This window comes from Solanum pennellii, chromosome 1 (genome assembly GCF_001406875.1).
Source record: "Solanum pennellii chromosome 1, SPENNV200".
Lineage (NCBI taxonomy): Eukaryota > Viridiplantae > Streptophyta > Magnoliopsida > Solanales > Solanaceae > Solanum > Solanum pennellii.
Genome location: NC_028637.1, coordinates 27,367,681 through 27,381,777, shown reverse-complemented (window position 1 = coordinate 27,381,777; position 14,097 = coordinate 27,367,681). Strand labels below are relative to the sequence as shown.

The window sequence follows — 14,097 nt, the reverse complement described above, 5'->3', positions numbered from 1 at the left end:
ACCATAGGATTTAAGAGGTCTTCCATTAGCTTAGGCTGGATCCCAAGTCCTTATAGACATTAGCTTTATGTGGATCCACATTAGCTCAGATCAACCTTTTTCATACCTTGATAAAGTATATTGGACCATTTTATTAGTAGTACCTCCCATAATTCAATCATTTTAGATAATTATATGGGCAACAATATTAACATATTTCATGGTATTTACTTGGTCAATGCATCACATATCTTTCATCCAACAAGTTCGATATTTATGTTTATCCTACAGATTCAGAATATTCAACATATTGAGTGTTTAATACACTTCACTTCCCACTAAAATTTTAATCTTTTATGGCAAATTCAAAAGATACTATCGATAAAATCATACCCAAAAAGTTAATAGATGTCAATATTTCTCTTTTAAATTGCAATCATTAATCATCATTATATCACCAGATTCAGCAGACATTTCGTTCAGATCCATGTCTCTAAGATCATTATCATCCTCACAAACGTCACTCAAGGATAATGTTGTTGAATATAAAATAGCATTCTTATCTTGAAATTCTCTACCACCAATTTCACTATTTAAAGTGACTTGCAGGTCCTTTCAAATTTCCTCTTCATCTCTTTTCGGCAATTTATGACGTCAGAGTGGACAAGTATTACTCTGATTCAACCAAGGGACAGTACAATCATTATGAAAAAAGTGCTTACAAGGTAATTGACTCGCTTTAGTGTCAATTTCAAAGTCGTCCATACAAATCAAATATTTTTTCGATGATTCATCGATTGTCATACTCGGAAGTGTGTCGAGAAATGATTTATGAGTCGGAAAACGGGCATGAGTTGAGTTATGTAATTCATATTGAGTTGAGTAAAACAACTCTTATGAAAGATCACCGAAATCACTCTCATCGATTTCTGTTTCACAATCGAAATAATTAAAAGTAACAAAATTGTTGGTGGAAAGGGTAAAATCATAAAAAGGTAAATTTTGAGAAATCGGCATATGATTGGCAATGGTGTAATAGGGAGGAAGTGGCGATGAAACAACGAGGGCAACGAAAGGAGGAGCTGACGCCAACAATGGGGGTTATATGAAAGGCATAGTTGAGTTTGTTGCATCGGTAAGAACAAATGTTAACAGCGGTGGAGAGGGTGGACTCTATCGACATGACAGACTTTTGGTGTCCTCTTGCTCGATTTTCTCGAGGCACTACTAACATTTTCTTATTTTATTTTGGCAAATGAGTTAAAAATGTCTATTTAAAATTTTTTGTTCACGAACATGTAGAATAAATGATCATTATTATAATTTTCTATAAAACTTATGTCAAAAATATAACAGTTAAGGTTAAAAATATTTTTAAAATTTTTTATATTTTATTTAATAATTTGTGAAATATATATTTGACTAGATTAAAATTTAAAGAAACTATTCTTTTTCATTAAAGGGCTTGCAAAACATATCTTTGACTAGATTACGGGTGTGTTTGGTATTAAGGAACATGTTTTTCATGGAAAATAATTTTCTAGAAAATATTTTATTGGAAAATAAGTTTGTTTTTAACTTATTTTCTCTTGGTTGGTAGTCTAGTGGAAAATATATTTTGGAAAATATTTTCTAGTGTATGATTGGTGAATGAAAAATATTTATTAGGAAGTATTCAAAAAAATAGTTTTTGACCTTAAAATCAACCCCCATAATCAATTCAGTACCTTCCCCGACACTCGATCCAAAACCTAACCCCTACTCCTGACATGAGAGCTGCTATTAAGCTGGAACTTGAACCTTACTATGACTTAAATACGGGTACGATCGCAAGACTCAATCAAAGACCTAACCCATATAGAGACCTTACATTAAAATTATTATATAATCTCAACACCCTAGCTTGATTTTGATCCGAGACCGAATCCCGACCGCAAGCCCAACCCAAGACCCAACCTGACTATCTACCCCAACATCCAACTTATGATCCAATTTTTGAAATGAATCTGACCATGACTCTCTATTCGACCATACATTAGACCCTCAACTTTGACCCAATACTTGAACCGACCCCGAACTTTAAACATGAATTGAGACCTTATAACCAAGCAAAACCTCGACCTCGACCCGAAAATCAAACCCGAGACCAAACCTAACCTCAAAATTTGAACCGACTCTGATCCGAGAACCAAACCCAACACCGACCCTAACCTCAACCTTGACCCTAACCGAAGAACCAACCTCGACTCCCTACCCAAATATAAAACTCAAGACGTAACTTTCGAAAAGGAAACTGACCCTGAGGCTTGATCCAACCCCATCACCCAACCTAAGATTTGACCCTTGACTCTGACCTGGGACATGAACTAGACTTGACCACAATCATGACACCCGACATGATACTCTATATACAAAACATCACCTCGACCCTGACTCTAAACTAGACACCAGAAATCAACCTCGACCCCAATCCAAGATTAAAATTGACATGAGACCCAACCATGATGCTAAACCTGAGACTCAACCATGATCCTAAACATGAGATGCTGCCTGAGACATTGATACCGAACTCGAGGATTGTCCTCTATCCAAACACCTGACTTGAGACCCACTTCCATAATTTACCTGATCTAGACCCGAGACCCAATATGAGACTTGACCCGAACCGATATCCGACCCTTATGGAGACCCAAGATAAAACTCTAACTTGAACCTTAACTTCAACCCAAGAGCCAAAACCTAACTCGAGAATCTTCTATGACCATACCTTGACCTCGACATTTAGCCCCGACCCTTTACCCTAATACGGATGTAAGACTCGACCTTCTCATGACACTTGACCTCGACACTCGATCTTGACGCTCAATAAAAAATTAAAATACTAATTTTAACTTGACACCTGACTTGACTTCATCCAAAACATAGTAGTTAGGTCTCGAATTAAGATTGACAATCGAGTCTTGAATTATTAATCAAAAGTCGGAACTAGTATTAGTATTGGAAACCGTACCCACTACTTAAGTTAGAAAAGTAGAGGTGTGAGGTTCAAAATGATTTTGAAAATGGTCTTCCTTACTTTTTTAAAGGAAAGACTTTTTCCTTAATTTTGAGAAAAAATAGTTTATTTGGAAAGCATTTTCAAAATATATAAGTCAACAAAAGATGAGACAATCGAAAAACATTTTCCTTAATACCAAATACACCTTACATCTTTGTCTATAAATTCTTGTAGGAGTGTTTTTACATATAATCTTCGTTCACCTAATATATATTACTACTATATAAGGGAATATAAATTTTAAATATAATTTTTACATTAATATTTTTTCAATCTTGAACTCTCTCGTTTCCATTATATTAATATCACTAGCCAAAACCATTTCTCATTAACTTTGTATAATTTCACTTACTGCAACCATTTCCCATTGGTACAATACCACCAGCCAGAACCATTTCTCATAGGCTTTATTACCACATGTCTCAGCACAACATACAAGAATAAATGCAAATATGCAATATTATGCCATAAAGAAGAAACAATAGACTCAAGCAACTCTAGTCTACAATAATTCTCTCAAAGCCTTTCATCAATTAACAATTTAGGATCAACATCAAGGCAATTCAACAAAACACAACTATCGACACATTTCCCTTTTATTGAATCCCCTTTTCGTTTATTAAGATCAAGCAAGTGGAGTAATTGAATTCATCACTTTATTCCCATTAATCCTTAACACATATTATGAAGGGAAATACAAGATTGTACGTCATTTACAAGGTTTAGAAGTTCATTAACCATAATTCAATCAAACGTTAATCCGAGACTTGCGATATCCTTCCAAACAATATCCAAATCCACACAACCTGATCAAAGAGTTAATCAAAATAAGATTCTATAAATAACAACATTCATATGATACAGTTTGAAAAATGGGTCAAATCAACCAAAAAATCCATTCTAAAAAGATGTTTGAATCCAAAAGTCTTTTCTTGAAAATGATACCCTAGACATATGGAAGTCATTGTGAAAACTATTTCGAAAAAGAGGTTAAAATAAGTTTAGAATCACTATTTAACTTAGAAATCAAGTTTTTTTGAAAAACCATTCACTTAATCAATCAAAATTCCAATTTATGATGTAATTAACCATGTATAATAATATGGAATTGATGTTTTAGGGTCACAAAGTCTTACCCAAATAATTCAACATGAAAAATCTCTTTAAAAGTACCCACCAGGGGTTTTCCAAAATAAAAATAGGGGGAAATGGGTGCAAAGCACTGAAATTTCAGGCAGAAACCCTCTCAATTATCACTTAAGCGAACCTACGATTACTACCAAATCATCAACAGTTCTACAAAAATTGGGCCTCTCACTTTTGCGAGCCACCTTTCGTTAACGTAAAAATTGCAAAACATAGAGAATTTTCGTGAATGCAAGGTTCAGGGGAACTTGACTCATCGAAAGTGACTAGATCAATACTAGAGTAATGTTCGTGAAAGTTAGATGATCTCTTGATAAAGCAAAGCACACCAGTATCTACAAACCAGACACATTCATTAAAAATACCCTCCAGATTTGTTTGGAACCCTAGACACAAACCAGATATTCTATTAGACTAAACTCAATGTTTAAGAATCAATGGAACAATTGAAAGATGAATTCAAGGTCACCTTGAACCTAAATTTGAGAAAATACCAAGGAACAAACATAACGTCTAAATGCTAAATTAATCTCATGAGCTTAGAAAGTTCATTCATGACCTACTCTAGACCAAAAACAATCTCCTAAATCCAATGAAACTAGAGAAATTCAATTCGAGCATCCAAACCTAAAATATTGAGCAAAGTCAACCCATAAGCTAATTTTAAAAATTTCCACTTAGGACCTCAATTCCACGAAAAGACTCCAAATTTGAAATAGACAACTCTCGTAGACCAATTTACACATTACGGGACTCATGAAATTGACAAAATTCCATTTTGACACTGATGAGTCCACAATTTTGAATTATTTAGAGTTATATTTTGATAGGTTTAGTGTACTCAAAAGGATTTCTTCTCAAAAACTCATAGAATAACTTGAGTTTCAGGTATTTAAACTTGGAGATAAAGGCATGGGCAAAATCAAGCAAAAAGGAACAAAGGCAGTTGAAATAATGAAGAAGTGAAGGACTGAAGATCGTTAAAACCGTTAGGCATGTCACCAAAAGGTCTCAACCTCGCCTTTTGTTCCAGTAAGTTGAGCCCTGAAGGAAGGGATCAAATTGGCGGTGAAGAGGAACAGTCGGCTTGTCACCAGCAGTTTGGCAAAGTAGTATTATTTCGCCCAATGATCTAAAACACAAAGATGTTGTAGGCTAACGAAAGACGGCGATAAATATACCAAAGAGAGGATTACCAAGTGGATCAGCAATCCCGAGTAACTTTTCTGAGTTGTCCTTTGCAGCATAATTTTTTGAAAACTATAAATACATGTTAATATTTTTAGCTTTGTATCAAATTTCATAATTTTAAACAATAATTTATAAGCTTAGTTTCTGATTTGAGTTTTGGGGAGCTCTTGGGGAACTTTCCTTTTGAACCTTGGGATTTTAAGATTCTCATCCTAAAGAATCAAAAGTGGGTGTTAAAAATTAATAATCCTAGACACAATTGAAGCTAAATAAATTATACCGAGTTGATGTTACTTCGATTTGGTCAATTTTCTTCCCTTTTTCTATCTCTAGCTAAAACCCCAATTCTTGGGGTGTGTTTTTAAATATGAGTTAAATATATTGTTGGATGTTGCTTATTGTTATTATATTCGTTTTTTAAATGTGATTTCACTTTGTAGTTGTGTTTGAACTAAATGAGGTTGTATGGCAAATACGATTCCACCTTATTGTTTTTGGATTGCTCGAGAGAGAGGTTATAAAACTAAGACTACTAAGTTGATAGCCGGTGGTTATTGGTTCGTCATGGCTTCATCTCTAGAGAGTGAATACTAGTCCCTTTCCCACACTTCCATATCGAGAGAGTGATTGGGCTACGACAGAGGTTGACTTAAAGGCTGCGACTCGGTGTTTGAGAGAAACCTAGTTTATTCAGGATAAGTTACTCTAGAGTGAATTAACCAAGGCCTTTTGTCCTCTGCATCTGCTTCAACAAAATACCATTCTTCAAATCTTTCCACGAGTTACCACGTTCTTAGACTAGGTACTACAAACAAGAAGCATTAGGTAGAAATGGGCTAGGTCTTAAAAGGTACAACCAACAACAATAAAAATTCAGTATTTTTTTATTGTAACCTCTTTTCCGAAGTCTGAAATCCTTAGCAATAGTACTTATCATTTCTTTCCCGTGTTTTACGTATAAAAGGTCTATTCTTTCCAAAGATTCTCCTCTTAAAACCAGCTTCATGGCAAGTTTCATAGATCACTAAATCAAAATTTCCATCTAGAAATTTACAGTAGATTCTATTGCCGTAGAAGGGTTCAATGTGGGTATATGTACATAACATTTATATCCTATAATTTAGCATTAGAGAGGACAACTAAATAACACTTCATTTCCCACTAAAATTTTTATCTTTATCGCAAAATCAGAACACATTATAGATAAAATCATACCCAAGATAATTATATACATGTCTATACATTTCTCTTTTGAACTTTAAGCATCATTCTTAATTATATCACCGTCTTCATCACGTATTGCATCCAGATCCCTTTCTCTAATTTCATCATCCTCACCAACTTTAGTCAAGGTTGATGTTGTTGGTACTGTGAAATTTACTCAAAATTCTCTACCACCAATTTCATCATCCAAAATAACTTATAGTTTATATTTATCTTCTTGCGACAATTTATACCGACAGAATGGACAAGTGTTATTCCGATTAAGCCAAGGTATAATACAATCATTATGAAAAAAAATGCTTACAAGGCAATTGACTAGCTTCCGTATCAATTCTAAATTCCTCCATAAAAATCGAATATTTTTTCGATGATTAATTTATTTTCACACTCGGAAGTGAGCTGATAAACGATTTAAGAGTTGGTGAACGAAATTGAGGTGAGTTAAGCAACTCAAACGAAAGATCTTCGGAATTACTCTAATAATATTTAGTATCAAAATAGGAATAATAAATAGTAACAAAATCATTAGTAGAAAGGGTATAATTGGTAAGAGTTAAATGTTGAGAAAAAGGTATAAAACTGGCAGTGGTGTAATTAGGGAGGAGGTGGCGATGAAAGCAGTGAGGGCAATGAAAGGAGGAGCTAACGCCGACGGTGGTGGTTATCTGAAAGGCATTGTTGCAGTTGTAGCACCGATAAGAACGATAGTTACCGGGAAAGCTGGCTTCAATCGTCGACATGATGGACCTTTGGTGTCGTCTTGCTTTGTTTTCTCGAGGCACACACTATAGTCTTAACTTTTTCTTTGTTTTATTTTTGGAGAAAAGTTGAGAATAGTGTGTATTTAAATTGTCTTGTGCATGAACCCGTGGAATTATAACATCATTATTATATTTTGACATCAAATTTTATTTTGTTTCATGTTATAAATATTTAAGTTAAGCAAAAAATATATTTATATCTAAATAATTTGATTTTTAGATATAAATTAATAAAGTTAAAGGCCAAAAATAGTTAGTGAAACAGACCTAGATGTTGACTAAATTAAATGGTTGTCTAGATATACTTCTAGGCATGTATGTCCATAAAATATTCACCCACCTACCATAGGTTCTGGCAATTTATTGACGTATTAGTTTATATATTATATTTTTAAGGGAAAACGGTCAAAAATATACTTAAACTATCTAAAAGGTGCTAGAATGTCCTCCGCTCTTAGTTTGCTAAGAAATGTCCTTACCGTCAATACTTTGACTCAAAAATATCTTTGCAGTCAGAACTTTGGTCCAGAAAAGCTCTTATAGTTACAGAATGGGTCAATACCTTTTTTCGAATAAATATTTTATTAAACACATCTTCTTCATATTTATCAATGAACACTATTCTTGTTTTGTTTCTTCTAAAATCATCTTAACAAATAAAAACGTAGATTTTTTTCCTTTTTAGGGTGTGTTTGGTATTTAGGAAAATGATTGCATGTAAATATTTACCTTAAAATGTTTTTCTAGAAAACAAACAGATTTTCACTTTTTTTCTCATAATTTGTTGTTGAGTAAAAAACATTTTATTCAAAAGATTTTTATGTTTTGTTAAGGAATTAAAAATATTTTTGAGAAATGCCTTTTATTTTACTACAGTAGAAACTTATTTTTGAAATTGAATGTTATGTAATAAAATATATTATGGTATAAAAATATATTTGTATCAAGATTATTCCATTTTTAGATATAAATTGTTGAAGTTAAGGTCAAAATTACATTTTAAATCTAAATTATCTCATTGATTAGTGAGACATCTGTAGATGTTGATTAGATCAAACCGGTGTCTCAATTAGTTTATAAGCGTATGTCCATAAAATTTACGTTCACCTAGCATAGGTTCTATTTTGAATTTCACTTTTTTTTTTCATTTTTCCTTGCAATTGATGATATATTAGTTCTTTTCATTTATTTTTAATTAATTTTTTTAATATTCTAAACTCTCCTTTTAAGTTGGAGAAAAACGATGTCAAGACTTAAACGAGATCACGACTAAGAAGGTGGAGAAGAAGATGATAAATGTCATGGTGGAATAAATATATTTACATGGTGATAGTTTTAACATTGAAACTTCATTTTTAACTTAATATTAATTTATTTAGATTTGTCATTGTAAAATTAGTTTTCTACATGGAGTGTAACGTTATATGATGTTTAAACAAAAGAGAGTGCACACATCATCATCAGAAATAAGTCGAGGGAAGTTTAACTAACTACTGAGTAACAATTCAAGTATCAAAATTATACACTCAATAATTCATATATGAAACTCAAAAAGTTAAGATTAGTTTTGACCCTTTTAATTCTAATTGTATAAATATTATTGTTATGTAATAAATTTTTATTTTTGTATTTGCTTTGGAAAAAAATAATGACTCTAAAAATGTTAGTAATCCTTATTTTGAGGACTGGAAAGTTTTCCTTATAAATAAAAAATAGTTTTGGTAATAAACCACAGAGAAAAATAATTAAGTCTTCTCTTTTTCTCTATTACATTTTTATATTATTATTTTATAATTTAATAACACATTACACACAAATGTCTAACCTTTTATTGGAGGTTAATGTACATTATTATCGTTATGAAGAATTAAAGTCCGATGATGTCACTCACAACTTACTAGAAATCAAGTGAGAGAGAAATTGAACACAAGAACATCCACAATATAGTCAATAAAAAAGTCGTGAAACACACCTAGATGTTGACTAAATTAAATGGTTATCTAATATGCTTCTAGGCATGTATGTCCATAAAATTTTCGCCCACCTACCATAGGTTCTAGCAATTTAATGACTTATTATTTTTTTATTATGTTTTAAGGAATAAAGGTCAAAAATTCCCTTAGATTATGTGAAAGGAACAAGAATGTACTTTGTTTTATATTTTGGCTAAGAAATGTCCTTACCGTCAATACTTTTGCTCAAAAATGTATTTGCAGTCAATACTTTGGTCCAGAAATGCTTTTATAGTTACAAAATGGGTCAGAATGCCTTTTTCGAATAAATATTTTTCTAAACACATCTTCTTCATATTAATCAATGAACACTATTCTTGTTTTCTTTTTTCAAAAATCACTTTAATAATAAAAGCGTAGAAAATATTTTTTTCTTCTTAGGGTGTGTTTGGTATTTTGAAATATGTTTGCATGAAAAATATTTACCTTGAAAATGTTTTTCTGGAAAACAAATAGATTTTTACTTTTTTTTCCTCATATTTGGTTGTTGAGTAAAAACCATTTTAAGCAAAAGATGTTTAGTGTTTCGCTAATGAATGAAAATTATTTTTTAGAAATGTCTTTTATTCTAATAGAGTAGAAACTTATTTTTGAAATTGAATGTTATGCAATAAAAAATATTATGGTATAAAAATTTGTATCAAAATTATTCCATTTTTAGATATAATTTGTTGAAGTTATAGTCAAAAATACATTTTATGTCTAAATTATCTCATTGATTAGTGAAACATATCTAGATGTTGATTAGATCAAACCGGTGTCTCAATAAGCCTCTAGGCCTATGTCCATAAAATTTACTTTCACCTACCATAGGTTCTATTTTGAATTACACTTTATTTTTTCATTTTTCCTTGCAACTGATGATATATTGATTCTTTTCATATATTTTTAATTAATTTTTTTAATATTCTGAACTCTCGCCTTTTAAGTCAGAGAGAATCGATGTGAAGACTGAGACGAGATCACGACTAAGAAGGTGGAGAAGAAGATGATGAATGTCATGGTGGAATAAATATATTTACATGGTGATAGTTTTAACCTTGAAACTTCATTTTTAACCTAATATTAATTTATTTAGATTGGTCATAGTAAAATTAGTTTTCTACAGGGAGTGTAACGTTATATAATGTTTAAACAAAAGATACTGCACGTATCGTCATCTTAAATAAGTCGAGGAAAGCTTAGCTAACTACTGAGTAAAAAATCAAGTATCAAAATTATACTCTCAATAAGTTCATATATGAAACTCAAAAAGTTAAGATTAGTTGAGACCCTTTTAACTCTAATTTTATAATTATTATTGTTATGTAATAAATTTCTATTTTTATATTTGCTTTGGAAAAAAATAATGACTCTAAAAATGTTAGTAATCCTTATTATGAAGACAAGGAAGTTTTCCTTATAAATAAAGAATTTTCTTTGTAATAAACCACATAGAAAAATAATTAAGTCTTTTCTTTTTCTCTATTATATTTTTGTATTATTATTTTATAATTTAATAACACATTAATCACAAGTGTCTATCCTTTTATTTGAGGTTACCGTACATTATTATTGTTTTGAAAAATTAAAGCGCGATGATGTCACTCACAAGTTACTAGAAATCAAGTGAGAAAGAAATTAAACACAAGAACATCCAAAATGTAGTCAATAAAATGTCGTGAAACACACCAAGATGTTGACTAAGTTTAATTGTTGTCTAAATATGCTTCTAGACATGTATGTCCATAAAAGTTTAGCCCACCTACCATAGGTTCTAGCAATTTAATGACGTATTAAATTTTTAATTATATTTTCAGGGATAAAAGGTCAAAAATTCCCTTAAATAATGTGAAAGGAACATGGATATCCTCCGTTTTATAGTTAGGGTAAGAAATGTCCTTACCGTCAATACTTTGGCTCAAAAATGTATTTGCAGTCAATACTTTGGTCCAGAAATGCTCTTATACTTACAAAATGGGTCAAAATGCATTTTTTCGAATAATATTTTTTTAAAATGCATCTTCTTCATAATTATCAAAGAACACTATTCATGTTTTCTCTCTTCTAAAATCACTTTAGCAATTTAAATGTTTGAAATATTTTTTCTTCTTAGTGTGTGTTTGGTATGAAGGAAAATGTTTTCCATGGAAAATATTTACTTGAAAATGTTTTTCTAGAAAACAAATAGATTTTTACTTATTTTTTTATATTTGGTTGTTCAGTAAAAATTATTTTCTAGAAAAGATTTTTAGTGTTTGTTTTATGAATAAAAATATATTTTTATTTTAAAAGATTAAAAAATAATTTTTGAAACTTGAAAATATTTTTGAATTTGAATTTGAAATTATTTTTCAAAAATAAACTTAAATTTTCTTTTGGGGGGTGGGGAGTAGGGGTCGAGGATAGGGGTGAAAAAAAATAAAATTTGAACTAGAAAATATATTTTAAAAACAATCTTAATTTTTTTTTTTGGTGGGGGGGGGGGAGGGGGTCGAGAGGTCTATGGTAGGGGTGGCCTCCCTCGTCGACATGACAGATTTTTAGTGTCCTCTTGCTCGGTTTTCTCGAGGAACACACTATAGTCTAAATTTTTCCTTATTTTATTTTTGGAAAAAAGCATAGAATAATGTCTATGTAAATAGTTTTGTTCATGAACCAGTGTGTATAATTTACATAAATCTCATAGTATAGAGAGTAAACTACATTTTATCCCTACTTTTGTTTCAAATTACAATAATTCCTTAAAATTTGTACTTTATATGTACATTATAGAGTATCTCGTAAATATTATAACATAAATCGGATACGTAATATGTATCTCGGATACATTTAAAACTAGCTCAGTCACATTATAACATAAACAAAATACATAATATATAGCTCGGATACATTAAATATAGGCTCGGATATAATAATATGTTGCTCTGATAAATTAAATACATTAGGAGAGAAATAAGAGATTTTACATATTATTAGAAATAAAAGGGGTTATTTGAAATAAGGGAGATGTAAGACGTGTATTTCAGTAATATTATCTTAAATGTAATGTTATAAAAAAAATATTTACATAAAAAATTATTCCATTTTTAGATATAAATTATTGAAGTTAAGTTCAAAATACATTTTATATTTAAATTATCTCATTGATCAGTGAAACACATCTAGATGTTCATTAGATCAAATCAGTGTCTCAATATGTTTCTAGGCCTATGTCCATAAAATTTACATTCACTTACCATGGGTTCTATTTGATGATACATTTATTTTTTCATATATTTTTTGTTAATTTTTTTAATATTCTAAACTCTCCCCTTTTATGTCGGATAAAATCGATGTCAAGACTGAGAAGAGATCACCACTGAGAAGGTGGAGAAGAAGATGATGAATGTCATGGTGGAAAAAATATATTTATATAGTGATAGTTTTAGCCTTGAAACTTCATTTTTTACTTAGTATTGATTTATTTAGATTTATCATGGTCAATTAGTTTTCTACATGGAGTGTAACATTATATAACGTTTAAACAAAAGAGAGGGCACACATCGTCATCAGAAATAAGTGAAGGAATGTTTATCTAACAACTGAGTGATAATTCAAGTATCAAAATTATACTCTCAACAGTTCATGTATGAAACTCATAAATTTAAGATAGTTTAGTTTTTACCATTTTAACTCAAAATATTATTATTATTATTATTATTATTGTTATGTAATAAATGTCTATTTTGTATTTACTTTGGAAAATATTAATGACTCTTAAAATATTAGTAATCCTTATTTTGAGGACAAGGAAGTTTTCCTTATAAATAAAGAATTTTCTCGGTAATAAACAACGGAGAAAAATAATTAAGTCTTCTCTTTTTTCTCTATTATATTTTTGTATTATTATTTTATAAATAAGTAACACATTATGCACAAATGTCTAACCTTTTATTGGAGTTTAATTTACATTATTATCGTTTTGAAAAATTAAAGTCCGATGATGTCACTCAAAACTTACTAGAAATCAAGTGAGAAAAAAATTGAACACAAGAACATCCACAATGTAGTTGATAAAAAGTCGTGAAAAACACCTAGATGTTGACTAAATTAAATGGTTGTCTATATATGCTTCTAGGCATGTATGTCCTTAAAATTTTTGACCACCTATAATAGGTTCTTGCAATTTAATGACGTATTAGTTTTATTATTATATTTTTTGAGGAAAAGAGGTCAAAAATTCGCGACATTATGTGAAAGGAACAACAATATCCTCCGTTTTATAGGTTGGCTAAAAAATGTTCTTACCGTCAATACATTTGCTCAAAAATGTATTTGCAGCCAATACTTTGATGCGGAAATGCTCTTATAGTTACAAAATGGTTCAAAATGCCTTTTTTGGAATAAATATTGTTTTAAACACATCTTCTTAATAATCAAAGATCACTATTCTTGTTTTCTTTGTTCTAAAATCAATTTAACAAATAAAAATGTTTGAAATATTTTTTTCTTCTTAGGGTGTGTTTGGTATGAAGGAAAATGTTTTCCATGGAAAATATTTACTTGAAAATGATTTTCTTGAAAACAAGTAGATTTTAACTTATTTTCACATATTTGGTTGTTGAGTAAAAATTATTTTCTGGAAAATATTTTTAGTGTTTGGTTTATGAATGAAAAACATCTTTTATTTTACAAGAGTAAAAGATAATTTGTGAAATCGAAAATATTTTTTAAAAACAAACTTAAACTAATTCTGGATGAGGGC

General features: G+C 30.4%; 2 pseudogenes; both read right to left on the bottom strand.

The window, feature by feature from the left end:
* Positions 1–390: 390 nt before the first annotated feature.
* Positions 391–1,162, bottom strand: LOC107019213 (annotated as a pseudogene).
* Positions 1,163–6,632: 5,470 nt separating this feature from the next.
* LOC107019206 lies at positions 6,633–7,338 on the bottom strand (annotated as a pseudogene).
* Between the last annotated feature and the right edge of the window lie 6,759 nt (positions 7,339–14,097).